The sequence below is a fragment of the Culex quinquefasciatus genome, chromosome 1, assembly GCF_015732765.1.
Source record: "Culex quinquefasciatus strain JHB chromosome 1, VPISU_Cqui_1.0_pri_paternal, whole genome shotgun sequence".
In the NCBI taxonomy this organism is placed as follows: domain Eukaryota; kingdom Metazoa; phylum Arthropoda; class Insecta; order Diptera; family Culicidae; genus Culex; species Culex quinquefasciatus.
The window spans coordinates 7017673-7033651 of NC_051861.1; the positions used below are offsets into that span (position 1 = coordinate 7017673).

Sequence of the window (15979 nt, forward strand, 5' to 3'; positions counted from 1 at the left end):
CCACAAATCCCAGCAATAATCTTTGATTTCGATTATCCACGTGGACCCACGCGCAGAAAAAAAAACACCCTAACAGCTCGCCACACCGCTACCACATCGTCCACCCCAAAGGTCCCAAAGCAAATTTAAAGAGGATTAGCTTCGCAGCAAAAATTAGAGAACAATCAGTGTGGCACAGGTATCCGGAACCACCGCTGCACCACCACCAAACTGTCAACCAGTTGGGCCCCCCCTATAATCCAGTCATCAAAAGTGGCTTTGGCCCGGCAAAGGGGCATTCCGTGGTCGGCCGCGCGCGCTTTACATGGTCCAGAATGGTGCACTTGCCAAGCGCGAGTTCTGGTGGTTGCCAGGCCACTGACCAAGTGGCACCATCCTGGAGCGGCAAATGGTGCAAAAAGTGTTTTTGAAAAACGGGGTTGCTGTGGCTTTCAAATTGATAAAGTGGGGATGTTTAAGATTGAATGGAGACTTGTGGAGACTTTTCTTGAGTCATTATAGAGGCTCGATTTCCAGAAATATACTAAAAGTTGTTGTGGAGAGTTGTGGAGAGTTTTGGAGATTTGTGGAGACTTGTGGAGATTTTTTGAATTTAGTCAAGGAATGTAAAGATTAGTGTCAGGAAGTGAAAACTTGTTGAAATTAGGCGAGTTTTACAGTTAGAATGAATCTACAGTTAATTTTGTTTCCAAAAATTGCACTGACATCCCTAGCAACACCAAGCTATTGTTTAAAACTTGGTCTTTCTACTCGGCTGTTCCAGCCAAAACGCAAATCTATTGGCTGCTGTTTCTAGTGAGGACTCTTTCCCATGACCGGTACAGTGGTCCAGAAGTGTTGTAATAACAACATGCAATCAGCTTCGTTCCGGGAAGACTGAAAGAGCCCGACGTGCAAATTTTTCCAGTTCCACTCAACTGACTGTTATTAACCTCGCCAGCTAGTTCGGAGAATGGAACCGTACTCGTCGACAACAGGTTGGATTCTCCCTCTCCCAAGCTAATGATCGTGTACTGTTGTACACCATGACGACCGGCTCGAACGGATGGGATGCTTCCTCGGAACAAATAACTGCGAGCTTTTTCCGGAAAGGGAATCCTCTCCGGGTCCTTTGAGTGTGGGATTCTGAATGGGCCGAGTTCTGGAACAGGAGAATGGGGCTTACACTTGCGTGTGTTTACCAACATAATGAAAATTCCTTTTGAGGTTGGATTTCCTGGTCGGCTTTGGGGAAGTTTACGACCTTTTGGAGGTGGTCTCTTTGATGAAATACAAAGCAGATTCGGGAGTCAATAGCTGCCTAAAAATCCATGAAGTGTAGAGATCAGACTCTGACGTGGAACTGAAATTGCATCATAAATCCTTTATTTTAGGTGTCTGGTTTACAGCAATATTTAGTTGTAAAAACAGTTGGAACATAACAATACTGAAATCTGCGCCTAGAACGGTATGTCCACGTATCCAACCTTCCGTGTAGATTTTGGGAAATGTGATCCGTTCTTCGGCTTTTCTTCAACAGTAAAAAAAATGCAAAACTCGACTTAATTTATATCTAAGTTCTATTAACTAAAATTATGCTTTTGAAAATACTAAATTTCTTAAAAAAATAATAATAATAAATTTGACTTAAAAGATTTAAAATTGATACAAATAACGTACTTTTACCCTATTTCACAACGTAATATTCGATGTGCTCCCAGTACTTATCCTGTTAACAAAACCTTGCTAGATATTCCCCATAATTAGGGACGTTCTAGTCTTCCTGTTACTTGTATCCATCCGCAGTAATTTGCGTCGAACGAGAACTTTTTACAACTTTTTGCGTCAAAAGGAAAAAACATTATGTTGTGGTGAAATTGGAATGAGTGTACTCCATGTTCCTCCAGGAAATCCATCATGATGCTTCCTCAGCTCAAATGAGAACCAATGATTAATGATGCGGAACCGAAAGGCCGTAAAATTACATCACTTTTCACGCAATCGTGCCGTGCCAAGGCGCCATTGCAGGCGCGGGGAATCGTTTTGAGTTAGGCGCTTGCCTACCTCGCCCAAATGTATGCACCACACTTCCGATCGCGCCGCCGTAAAGTTTAATTACCAAACGGTACCTTTTCTGGCGAATCGAATTGGGAGAGTGTCGAGCCCGATTGACCCGGCAAGGAACCGATGTAGACGCCACGGCCATTAGCCACCGTTGCCGATGGTCAATTTTCATGGCCATTTGCATATTTACAGGCGTTCGGTCGTCGTCGTCGACGGAATGGAGGTTGGGCACGAAAATGTGGTTTGGTTGAGGTTTGAGGTGAAACTTGGTGTTGATGGCAGGAAGTGATGGGATTACTTCATTGTTTTGCGTCGGGAGGGTTGCAGAGATTTTGGCGTGGAAAGTTGGATGAAACGCCGGAAGGTAGGCAATGGAATGGAATATTCAATTTTAATCGAAAGTGACGAAAAAAGCATTTTTTCTAAAGGACTCCACAGTTTAAAAAATTCAATAGCGGCTTGAACATTCCATGCAGCTTCCATGCGAATCAATATTGAAAACACTTTCTTTTTTCTTCAAACTAGCTTTTGAGCCAGACCAGGCCTCAGGATCGAAATATGCTCTCGGATGTTATACACCTTTGTGCTCACAATTTGTTGGAATTTTCTCCGCGTATATCTATGGGCACCGCCAGAGGTTATTCTTCCTTATTTCATTCATCCTTCCACAGAACTGTGAGCTTATATTATTCGAAATTTTTATAAATTCTTAGCAATTTTGGCATTTTTTAATTCTAATTTAATTCATATTGAATCAGTGGAATATGTTACTTTCTTATTATTTCTTAAAATTTATTTTTATTAATAAATTTGCGCATTTTTCAACTCTTTACGTTTACTACAATTCGTTTACTAACTTTTTTTCAAACATCTTTTCTTGATAAGGTGAGTTGTTTACATACAAACATGAGTTTATCTTCACTTTTTCCCACTTATTAAAAAAAATGGTACAAACTTTTCTCAGAAATATTTACTAATCAATAAAGTCTCCAACGTTTTTCTACAATATTTTTGCATTAATTTTGTATTCAGTTTTTGTCTCTATTGTTATCTTTGGTCAAATCGAGAGATAGAAAACAATTCCTAACTAGATCAGTCTAAAAAAATTTTTTTCACGAATCACTAAATACTGTAACTGCCGAGTTTTTATCAAAAATTGGGAAAAATTAATGAATTCATATTTTTTTAAATGTCTCCGTCTAGTCATTGTAGTCAAAGATAAATTATGTTAAAAGTTAAAAAAACATTTTTTTTGGTTTATTATAGAGACTATACACCATTGTGCTATTTGGTTGAATAGTTTTTTAATTTGTTAAATGTTTTATTCCAAGCAATTTTTCAATTTTCAATACACTTTTAAAGCTCCATGGAAATTATTGTGATTTGATTAGAGACCATTTACTAAAGTTTGTTGATTAAGGGTCTTTTAATTTAATATAACATCATGATTTATATTGTTCAATTATTTTATATTTTATTTGCTTTAACGTTTACGAAATTTTTTGTCCTGAATCTGGTGAGAACTGAGAAAAATAAATTTTATTCATATTTTTTAATCACGAAGTGAGAAAAGAAGTAACCAGAAACAATATTCAAATTTGGAATCTTATAACAATATTATTTTTTCTTTTCAAAATGTACCCTGAAGAAAAATTTCAATGAAAAAAAAAAAACAAAAAAAGCTAAGTAAACACTGTAGAGATTCTTGAGTACTAAGCTCAAAGATCTAGGATTTGTTTGAGCAACAGAAATTGATTATTTTTTAAAATTTGTAATCTAGTTATTTTGGTTATTCAAACAATCTTCGAAGCAATATATAGTTTGAAGGTTTTTCGAAGAAAAAAAAACCTTTGACATTCAATAATTTTAATTTGAAAATAAAATAAAATTTACATGAAGATGTAACAGATTAAACCATAAAAATTAAAAAAAATTAAATAAAGCCTTAATTTGACTACTGTTTTGCAAAAAACTTGAAGTTTTCAACCAAACTTTTAAACACTAGGATTGATGCTCAAAAAGTTTTTTTAGCAAAGGAGTTTTTAAATAAATATGGAATTCAAATTTAATTTAATTTTAATTCCATATTGCAAATCAAAAGTTGATTTTGAAAATATATTGTCTTTGAAAAATAAATGTCTTTTATTCATTTTTTTTTATTAATAAAAAAAACATGTCGACGTGGTTTGTAGATGAATAATTCTCTGAGATTTCGGTCATTCGATTTTTTTTTGTATTTTTTAATCCGGTTGAAACTTTTTTGCTGCCTTTGGTATGCCCAAAGAACAAAAATTTGGTGATTTTTTATTTCAGTTTTGATTTACAAAGAAACACTATTTTTAATTATTTGTTTTTCCCTAAAACATGTGACATCCAACGCCAACTTTTCAAAAAAATTCAGAGTGGGCAAATTATCTTTGACCAAGCTATGATTTTTTGAATCAATATTGATTTATTCAAAAAATTGAAATATTGGTCTCAAAAATGTAAAATCGAATTTGCAATCAAAAAGTACTCCAGTGAAATATTGATAAAGTGCACAGCTTTCAAATTATAGCTATTTTTAGGTAACTTTTTTGAAAATAGTCTCAGTTATTCATTTTTTAAAAGTAGTGCCCATTTTTGCCCACTTAAAAAAAATGGAAGAGCTGAGAATTGAACTATGTTGATACTTAGTTGTTGAGATATTGCCATGCAAAGGTTTAAAAACAGGAAAACTGATGCTTTCTAAGTCTTACCCAAACAACCCGCCATTTTCTAATGTTGATATCTCAGCAACTAATGGTCCGATTTTCAATGTTCAAATATCAAACATTCGTAAAATTGTCCGATCTTATCGAATATAATATTAATATTGTTTAATCAAGACTAACATTTCAAAAGGGCCAAGCATTCAATATTACGCCCTTTTTAAATGTTATTTTTTATTTAAATTTTTTGAAAATATTGTTTTCGAAAAGAAAAAAAAATCGCGAATGTTTCATATTTTAACATTGAAAATCGGACCATTAATTGCAGAGATATTGACATTATATGAAAAGTGACAAAAATCCGTGGAGCATTTTTGATTTTTATTGAATATCTCAGGATTGAAAACGAATTTTGGAGATCTGTGAAGGTCAAAAGGTGAGGCATTGTGAGCTGCAAAAAATTACGTTCTTAACTCAATTTGGCCCAAAATGCACGTACGCCAAGTTAGCACGACGGCGACGATTAGAAATTGGTGGGTTGTTTTGGTGAGACATAGCAAAATAGCAAAATATAGAGATTTTTTTTAAGCTGCCCAAACATATTGTTTTCAATAGTGGGCAAACATGGGCACTAATTTTAAAAATTGAATAACTGCGATTATTTTCAAGAACGTTACCTAAAAATGGCTAAAAAAAAAATTTTTAATTGCAGATTAGATTTCATTCATTTTTTTTTTTTTTTTCATTACTGCGACCAATATTTCTATTTTTTTGAAATCAGTATTGATTCAAAAAAAACATAAGTCAGTTAATGATTTTTTGTTCGTTCTGGAAATTTCTGAAAATTTTGCATTTGATATCCCCTAAAACATATTAGAATTTAAACAAAAATAAAAATTCGGATTTTTTCCAAATCAAATATAAAGTGAAATTAAAAATCACCAATTTTTGTACCGTGTGTAATTTTTTTCAGTGTAGTCTTTATCCATACCTACAACTTTGCCGAAGATACCAAACCGATCCAAAAGTTCCTTCAAAAGATACAGATTTTGGAATTTTCATACATCATTTTTGTATGTACAGCTGCCAAAAAAATACAAAAATTAAAATTGGCAAAAAACGATTTCGTAGAGAATTGCTTTTCTGCTTTCATAAAATTTGAAAGCTTTTTTTTTTAAATTCTACTATTCCGCGAGGGTTAAACTCCGTTTCATTCTAGCATTATGGAGGCAAACTTTATAACAAAAAAAACCCTCTACAGTGGCTCCCAGCAACTCTAAGTTGGGGAAAAAAATTGAAAGGAAAAATTGTTTGCCCCTTCGTGGCGAGGCGATCGTCTGCGCTTCCATGAAAAGGGGTTCGTTTCTTTCATTCATCTTTCCGAGTGCTATTTTTCCCTAGGTTAAAGCTGAATGAAAGCTGACTTGAGGCTGAGGGGACACTTAAGTTTTGGCATATTTTAGCCTTTATGATCTGTGCACATTTTCTGAGGGGGGTGGACAGTGAAAAATTACGTTTTATTTAATTTTTATGATTTTAGAATTTTTCATGCAATTTATTTAAAACTACACAAAAATTTATTTGAAAATGTCAACTTTTCGGTACTGTGTCACAAGTTTTTCCGGTCCATCGATTGAAAACCCGCCCCATTGTTGGGGTGGGGGAAAGTCGGAAAATAATAAAATTTTGAACGCAACCAAAAACGATCGAACAATGTGAGGAAATTGAATTTTTCTACACACACTGCCGGGGAGCTCAAAAGCGCTCGAGGGTAACATTTTGGGGGAAATAAAAATTGAATGGCTGAAAAAGACTAAAGTTTTTCTTTTTTTTTTTCGCTTCTTCACCACCATCGATATTCGGCTACCATAAAATGATCGGGGAAAAGGTGCGCCATTGCTGCTGCTGCGAGAGAGGCAATTTATCATTGATTGCATTTCATTCTTTTTTTTTTGTTAAGGGAAAAGGGAAAGGGAATGGTTCTTTGTCGCGATTTGAGGACCAGGATTTTGATAGCGATTCAAAGCATTTATCGCAAAATGGAAAGGCTAACCGGTTTTGATAGCGCAGTGAATGAGAGGAGGGGGAAAAAAGAGACTGAGCAATATTTGGCCAGGGGGCACCGGAATTTACTCGTTTGGAAATTGAATTTCACGGTTTGCAGGTGGAAAAATGACAGCGTAATAATGTTAGGGGTAGTTTATGTGGCAAAAAATGGAGCTTTAAAACTAGTTTAAATGCATTTTCACTTGAAAGATGATGCTCAACGGCTCATTATTTTTCAAAATTGAATAAAATTCATCATTCGCCAATTGAGAACAGATATTATAAAATTGAAAAATCAAAAATGTTCCTTTCACCTTAAGATAAACAAAAACAATCAACTTGAAATTGCACAAAACAATTGTCAAGTGGACACTTCATTTGCTGGGACAACCACAACTCTGCGAGCAGCTACAATGGACAAAACTACTTTTCATTGTCAGCTGGCACTCCGCAATAAGCAGCAGTGTTGCCAGTGTCATGGTAGCAGAAATAAATTAAGCAGCAATTCTTGCTACGGAAGACCACACTCTCCGATACTGCTCTGCCATCAGTTGCGAAAATAAACAACGGAAAGTATAAGAGAACACACACACACACACACACACAAACAGTGAAACAGCGAAAGTGCACTTTTGAAAAATCTTTCAATTTTCCTAATGGAAAAACCTGTCAGTCGGCGACAGGCGAATCCCTTACTTTACTCTCGGTGCCAGTGTTGCACGTGTAATGTAAGAGTATGTGTGTGTGAGTTTCTGTGTGTTCGATGGAGATAACCAGCGCGAGATGCACCAGATGCTGTGTTATATTTTAACCTTTTTCATTTTGAATGCTGGGAAAACAAAGAGAGAGAGGAAGAAAAGCTCAACAAAAATGGAGCTTTGCTGGGAAGAAATCGGGACACGGAAACTGACAGCAGAATGGATTGTGAAATATGGGGGGGGGACACGTGGCAAGGTCGGAGGAGGAGATTGTGCCAGGTGAGATATGGCCCGTGGGAGAAATTGACACCGACCCTGCCACGTAAGCTACACCGATTGCAAGCGGAATTAAGGTACTTTGGTTCAATTTTGTACACTGGTTGAAGTGCTTGACATTTTGCCGGAAGACCTAACTGGAAGACGAGTTTAAGCTTTTGTGGAAAAATATAAAGCTAAAAAGTGATTCAGCTTACTTCTCTTAAACTTCAAAGCAAATCTTATACCGAGAGCATTTTTCTCTCAAGTGAAAACTAGAACTAAAGGTTGAACAACATGAAATCACAATCACACACGCACACTAACACTAACACTAACACTAACACTAACACTAACACTTACACTAACACTAACACTAACACTAACACTAACACTAACACTAACACTCACACCTATTTCACAGTTTAGGCATCTTTTTGAGTGCATTTTCCTCTCAGTTTGAATCTGAAAATTCTAAGTCTAAATCGAGAGGATTCTGCTGAAACCCGTATTCGCCCAATTGTACCTCAAATGTAATTTCAAAACGTGACGACCGTGTCGATAACCATGATTTACCTTCCCACAAATTTCAAACATCATTGGCTACAAAACGCTTTACGATACTGTTAAAACCACACAACTTTACATGTTATCAACTCAGGGAAGGCAAAAATCAGCAACAACACCTAGACCACCAAATTGCTGGCAATCATCAAAGAAACAGGGAATTTTTACGGTAAAGCCGGTAAAAATAGCTCACCGGAGAGGACAAACAAAAATCTCAAGCTCGACTTAAAAAAAATACGTCCAAAAGATGGCGCTTTTACGACACTTTACGAGGACATATTTTTTCTCGAAGTGTCCTTTTGCGTTGGATTCTAAGATGTTGAGTTCACTGCCGGAAGGGATTTTTTGTTGCTCTTGAAAAAAAAGCAGCAACATTGAATATGCCTAATTTTTTATGCTGCGGCACACGATCCTAGGGGCCCGAATAAAGTTAGCCTCGCAATTTTGGTGGCTCCATTGTGACATGTTCATCGAGGGGAAGTGGGATTTATGTTTGTGGTGATTTTTTGTTGTTGTTTTTTTTAAGCTTGGCGTAGATTGCATGGAGAGTGTTGTAAACTTCTTTATTGTGTTGAATTCAGAGGAATGTGGCATAATTTTGAAGGGATGGAATGATATCAAAATCTTGAAAAAGCAGGTCACTTTAGTGCTACAGTTTAAATAAGCATGTCACAAATGAATTTTGCATGATTTGTTTAAATTTGGTAAAAAATGGGTTCCGAATAGTTATGATCACAACCTTTGCCAAAAATAAAAATATTAGAATATTTGCTCAGTAATTGTTCATGGACAGCCCACAAATTGTTTGGAAACTTGTAAAAAGAAACCAAATGAGCAAAATGAATCATTTGAACCTTATGAATTGATGGAAAAATCAAAAACATACAAAAAATCAAGATCTCCACAGATTTTATTTCCAACCTCGACAACTGGGCCAGATCGGGACAACAGCCTGAATAGAGACAACCGCTTTTGAAGCATTTAAATTAAACGATTCAAATCGGGAAATCGTTGCACTAATTTCGTTGATCTGCATCTGTTTTTACCGAAATCAATCAAAAATATCAAAATATAGCGCAAGAAACTGACTAGAACAGCTGACCCAATTCGTCTTATCAAATCTTAAAACCTCACAAGTCATCAAAATTTACCTTCTAGGAAAATGCTTTCAAAAAGTTTACAGTTTGTTAGTTTGTTGTATCCACAATTTTCAAATAACATTTTCAATATTAATACCATCAATTTATAAATACACAAACGCCACAACAATTAAATAATTACACGATTTACCAAGTAACGTCATGATTCGAATTCCCGAACGCTTCGAAATCCAGTCAACTCATCTTGTTTTATCAATTTTTTGGATATAAGTTCGCACTACGAATGTCAAAACTGTGTAATTTGATGATTTCTTACTTCAACTTCAATTTAAAGTTTGTTTGAACGCTCTAGTTAACGCCAAAACAATCAAATGAAATACAATTATAAGTTTACCAAAAATGTGGAACATTTCACTGAAATATTTCAAAGGCGTCCGAAGCACCGGGAAGGTTAAGCAGAAATCAATTATTTTGATTTCCTTAAATTCCAGCAAATTTTTAAATAATTCTTTTATCAGTGTCCGGAATCCGAAAAATTGCATTCTCTTAAAACTGACTGTTTATAACACGTCCTGATGATATTTCTACATTCCCGACTTGTTACATGTTTTTTGCCAGCTATAACAAAAATTATATGCTACTAAGTGTTCGGATTTTGAATCATGACGTTATGCTCCAGATCACAAATCAAAAAGTGACCAAATGAGAAAGTCTACACAATTTCCATTCAAGTCTCCTCTACCAAACAATCTCCGAAGCTTTTAATTCTCCACATCAGTAGTCTAAAAGTCGTTTGTTAAAACCGTGTAAAATCCAACTCCACAACTTTTACACGCAATTTCCTCAAATTGAAATTCTCCACAGTTCAAAACAGCAAATGTAACCAACTATTGAGATGGTCTAAGCAAATAATCTACAAGTCTCCACAGTGTTGATGACTGTAAGTCTCTGCAGTGTTGAAGTCGTGATGGTATCCAAATAAGCAAGTCTCCAAAGTTTTCAAGATTTGTTTTATATTAGGGTGACCACTCAAAACCCATTTTCAAATTCCCGACTTTTTCCTGATTTTTTCAGAAACTCATTAAAAGGCATTTCTTATCTAAAGAATGATTTAAAATCTTTTTTTAATTTAAATAGTTGGCAGTACTGATCAGTTTTAAATTTTTTCAATCAAATATTCATTTTGGTAAGTTCTATGTTTCTCCACTTTTTTTAAATGCGAAATGTTTAAGTAGAAAAATTACTTAAACATATTTGCAATAACTAATCAAAACATTTTTTCATGTTTTCAAAACGAAAATAATTTTTTTCAAATTTTTCAATCAGAACGATATTTTTTTTTGATTTATTCGATATTCAAGTTTTCTGATAACTAAAATCAAGCTTTATCTATAATAATTTACCGATATTCACAGAAGGTTCAAGGGAAACATTTATAAAAAAAATATTGGAAATGACTTAATGATTATGTTAAACATTAAAAAAAATACCACAAAAAAACCAAACTTCAAACTCAACTTTAAATCTTTTCTCAAACATTCAATCTATGTGATTAAATGAAACAGAATCCAAACATTACGCTGGCCGTTTAAATTAGGCTCTTATATTAATTTTTTATTTACTTTATTTAGTGTTTTAAGATCGATGTTAACTAATTTTTGATGTACAAAAATAATAAAAACCTTTTTTTTATTGAAAAATATCATGAATATCTGTATCAAATGTATCCAATGTTTCTTTAAAATTTTAATGTCTTAAATAATCGCTACATTCTGAAATAGATTGAAATTGTGAAAGGAACCTTAAATTTAATGTAAGGTCGTTGCAAATATTTTTCAAAGTTTATGTCGCCCCCATTCATAGACGGTTCGAAAAATCAGGGGGCAAAATTTTTTTTTCAGGAAACTTCAAAATTTTAATAGAAATAGACAAAACAATTAGAAATGCATTTTCCTGCGTTTAATCTCATATTTAGCATGTCTGGAATCGATAATAGTAGTTGCAAAAAGAAGATTTTTTCAGCACGTGTCGTACATTTTCCAACGAGATTCACCGAGTTGGATTAATACGACAAGTGCTGAAAAAATCAAGGTTTGCAACGAGTTCCATACAACATTTTTTGTATTTCTGAAAAACACCCATTGAGAAATTATAAGTCGAATGTTCATGTATTTTGTCAATAAATCGTTTAAATCAAAAAAAAAATGAAAAGTATTACTTTTCAAAACTAGCGCTGAAAAGTTCAACTTTTCAGCATCCATTTCATTGCTGAAAAGTAGAACTTTTGAAATGTGTTTCTATTTGATTCTGTTATTTTTAGTAGATAATAGTAGGCTGTTTCGTCACGCGAGAATGACAGGAAAAGTAGAAAGTTTCAAGACGGAATTGCAAAAAAAAAAATCAATTGTTGTGGAATTCCACAAAAAGTTATTTTTTTGCGAAAAAAAAACTCTTTTCAATACTTGAGTATTTTGAAAATTAATGATTGCAAAACAACTGGGCAGGTGTAGAATGCACTTTAAAACACTTTTTTCATTCAAATGATGAAACCTAGGCTGGTAATTTAAATTTTTTTCAACGGCCCAAGTTCTCAGGGAAGAATGGAGTGAGTTTAAATTGAAAATTGTAAAAAGTATTAAAATATTATTCAAGATTTCGAAAATAATTTTCATAATAGTATGCTTGGGATTCCAAACTTTTTCACAAAAAATCACAAATTCCCGACTTTTTCCCGATTTTTTGTGGATTTTGGCGAATTTCCGAAATTTTCTTGATTTTCCCGATAACCTGACTTGAGTGGCCACCCTGTATAAATAATAGTTTTTCATAAATTCAAGATATTGGGAATTTGTATGTATCCGAACATGTTGATTTTTTCGTCAGCAGTCTCCAAATTTGACTTTGAAGTCATTTTATTCCAGAAATTTTCAGTCATCGCAAAATGCTTCGATATCTCCTAGTCTCCACAGTTAAAAAATGAACCCTTGCTCAACAAGCGAATACCGTTTTTTTGGGTTATTTTAAGCATCTGTAGCCCAGGTTCAAATATCTCCAAGTCTACACAGATTTGAAGCCATTTAAGAATCAAGATTTTAGTCACCATATTTTAAAATTCAATAGTGACAAGTTTTCAGGTTTTCATCTTAGTCTACAAATGTCATGACTTTTTTTTCCAGAATGCTAGGAATATTATAATGCTGATGATCTAATCTCTTCAAGTCTCACAGTGTAAAAATCTCTACTTTTGCTCCCTGCAAGTAAAACACCAGACATCAAACCATTGATTGCAATCCGCAAATTACAGCACACAAATCCGCAATCTCTTCAGTTTTTCGTCAATTCACCGAAAAAGCTTATCGTACATGCAAATCGGTTTTAACTCAACCCAAATAAAAAAAACCCAGACTCACATCCCTTCTGGCTCCCAAACCAAATCCCGCAGTCAACGCTCTCTGCCCTCCTCTCGGTATGTGTGTGTGTGTGTCTGTGCAATTCAAATTAAATTATTCAGAATAACAATTTTTCGAGTGCACCCTTCCGGGGACGGGTTCTTTTTATGCACTTTACTGTCGGTGGTGCACCGCCCGACCTTTTTCCGGACCAATCCGACCCGAATCCAATATCGACCTGCAGCAAGACGACGACGACGACGGAATCGAACGGGAGATCAATTTGCAATGTAAATCATGCTCCCCCCGATGTTATTGAACTAAAGTTTCCAATGTGCCAATCCGGAAGCTGGAGCAGAAGCAGTTTTCCAACAGTCGCATGAGCTCTGCTGCTGCCATCAGTTTATGGCCTCTTTGTCCCATGCTCGCCCAGGAATCTCGCAGCGATAGGACATGGATGTAGTCGAGTCGAAGAGATTCCTACCTCTCTCCCTCAAAGGAATTTCCTCAATATGGTCGACCTCCGACTTCAAAGGACATTCCTTTTCTACACCTGGGCGCTTCCGACCTGTGCACGCCGCGCTCCCCCAGGAGACTTGGGCCTTGTCCCGGCGGGCATTCCGGAAGAGCCGACACTCCAGACAAAAGACCGGACCCGGGCTCGACTCGAAGAAGAAGGAGAAAAAAAAAGGCGAGGATAAATCCTTATTGAGTGGAACATTTATTTCACATGTTACAGTTATCCCTTTGGAGGGTTCCGGGAAGGAGCGCACCCAAAGCTCCCTCTATCTCTCTCTCTCGGGAAGAGGACACTTGGCACGGTGGCGACGAAGTTCACCCCGAATGGTCCATATATTATCCGAAAAGCAGATGCAAATGAGACACCCCGTTTCCGGGAAAACGAGAGAAGGAGGTGGAACCATTTTTGAACTTTAATTTATGCAGAGAGATGTTTGGGCCTTTATGGCAGTTCATGGAAAATAAATTAAAAAGAATTGAATTCTCTTTTTTTTTCAAAAATGTAGAAATATTAATTAATAATTCCAAAAATCAAAAGTTCGAAATTCTAAAATTCCATAATGGCAAAATTCCAAAATTCCCCAATTCCAACACTTCAAAATTCCAAAATTCCAAAACTAAACTCTCAAATTCCTCAATTCCAATGTTCCTACATTCCTAATTTCTTAAGTTCCTAAGTTCCTTAGTTCCTAAATTCCTAACTTCCTAACTTCCTAAGTTCCTAAATTCCTAAATTCCTAAATTCCTAAATTCCTAAATTCCTGAATTCCTAAATTCCTAAATTCCTAAATTCCTAAATTCCTAAATTCCTAAATTCCTAAATTCCTGAATTCCTAAATTCCTAAATTCCTAAATTCCTAAATTCCTAAATTCCTAAATTCCTAAATTCCTAAATTCCTAAATTTATAAATTCCTAAATTCCTAAATTCCTAAATTCCTAAATTCCTAAATTCCTAAATTCCTAAATTCCTAAATTCCCAAATTCCTAAATTCCTGGGTTCCTAAATTCTAAATTCTGGGTTCCTAAATTCCTGGGTTCTAAATTCCTGGATTCTGGGTTCTGGGTTCCTTCCTAAATTCTAAATTCCTAAATTCCTAAATTCCAAAATTCCTAAATTCCTAAATTCCTAAATTCCTAAATTCCTAAATTCCTAAATTCCTAAATTCCTAAATTCCTAAATTTCTAAATTCTTAATTCCTAAATTCCTAAATTCTTAAATTCCTAAATTCCTAAATTCGTAAATGCCTAAATTCCTTAATTCCTAAATTCCTAAATTCCTAAATTCCTAAATTCCTAAATTCCTAAATTCCTAAATTCCTAAATTCCTAAATTCCTAAATTCCTAAATTCCTAAATTCCTAAATTCCTAAATTCCTGAATTCCTAAATTCCTAAATTCCGTAATTCCTAAATTCCTAAATTCCTAAATTTATAACTTCCAAAATTCTATTCTTTCATTACTTCAAAAATCCGAAGATTTTCTTCAACTCTCAAATTCTCAAAATTATCAAATTCTCAAAACTATCAAATTCACCAAATTCTCAAATTCTCAAATTTTCAAATTTTCAAATTTTCAAATTTTCAAATTTTCAAATTCTCAAATTCTCAAATTCTCAAATTCTCAAATTCTCAAATTCTCAAATTCTCAAATTCTCAAATTCTCAAATTCTCAAATTCTCAAATTCTCAAATTCTCAAATTCTCAAATTCTCAAATTCTCAAATTCTCAAATTCTCAAATTCTCAAATTCTCAAATTCTCAAATTCTCAAATTCTCAAATTCTCAAATTCTCACATTCTCAAATTCTCAAATTCTCAAATTCTCAAATTCTCAAATTCTCAAATTCTCAAATTCTCAAATTCTCAAATTCTCAAATTCTCAAATACTCAAATTCTCAAATTCTCAAACTCTGAAAAAAAATCTCAAATTCTAGTATTCTCAACTTTCAAAATGATAAAAATTTGTTGTTTTGAGTTTTTAGTTTTTAGTTTTTAGTTTTTAGTTTTTAGTTTTTAGTTTTTAGTTTTTAGTTTTTAGTTTTTAGTTTTTAGTTTTTAGTTTTTAGTTTTTAGTTTTTAGTTTTTAGTTTTTAGTTTTTAGTTTTTAGTTTTTAGTTTTTAGTTTTTAGTTTTTAGTTTTTAGTTTTTAGTTTTTAGTTTTTAGTTTTTAATTTTTAGTTTTTAGTTTTTAGTTTTTAGTTTTTAGTTTTTAGTTTTTAGTTTTTAGTTTTTAGTTTTTAGTTTTTAGTTTGTAGTTTTTAGTTTTTAGTTTTTAGTTTTTAGTTTTTAGTTTTTAGTTTTTAGTTTTAAGTTTTTAGTTTTTAGTTTTTAGTTTTTAGTTTTTAGTTTTTAGTTTTTAGTTTTTAGTTTTTAGTTTTTAGTTTTTAGTTTTTAGTTTTTAGTTTTTAGTTTTTAGTTTTTAGTTTTTAGTTTTTAGTTTTTAGTTTTTAGTTTTTAGTTTTTAGTTTTTAGTTTTTAGTTTTTAGTTTTTAGTTTTTAGTTTTTAGGTTTTAATTTTTTTTCCAAATCAATTTGGATCTTTAAACAAATTTCGGCAACTTTACCATCTCTACACTCCCTATAAAAGCACTAAAACTTCAACCTCGAAAAGGGGCACAGGTCGTTTGCAAATGGTGCTTCCAGAAGGAAGGTTCTCCAAGAAGCACACAGTCACA

The 15979-nt window shown here is 33.8% G+C and overlaps 1 protein-coding gene across 3 annotated transcripts in view; it reads left to right on the plus strand.

Annotated features, from left to right (window-relative positions):
• Positions 1–15979, plus strand: part of LOC6048982 (limbic system-associated membrane protein) — a 512782-nt gene that overhangs the window by 283759 nt on the left and 213044 nt on the right. The window lies entirely within an intron of this gene.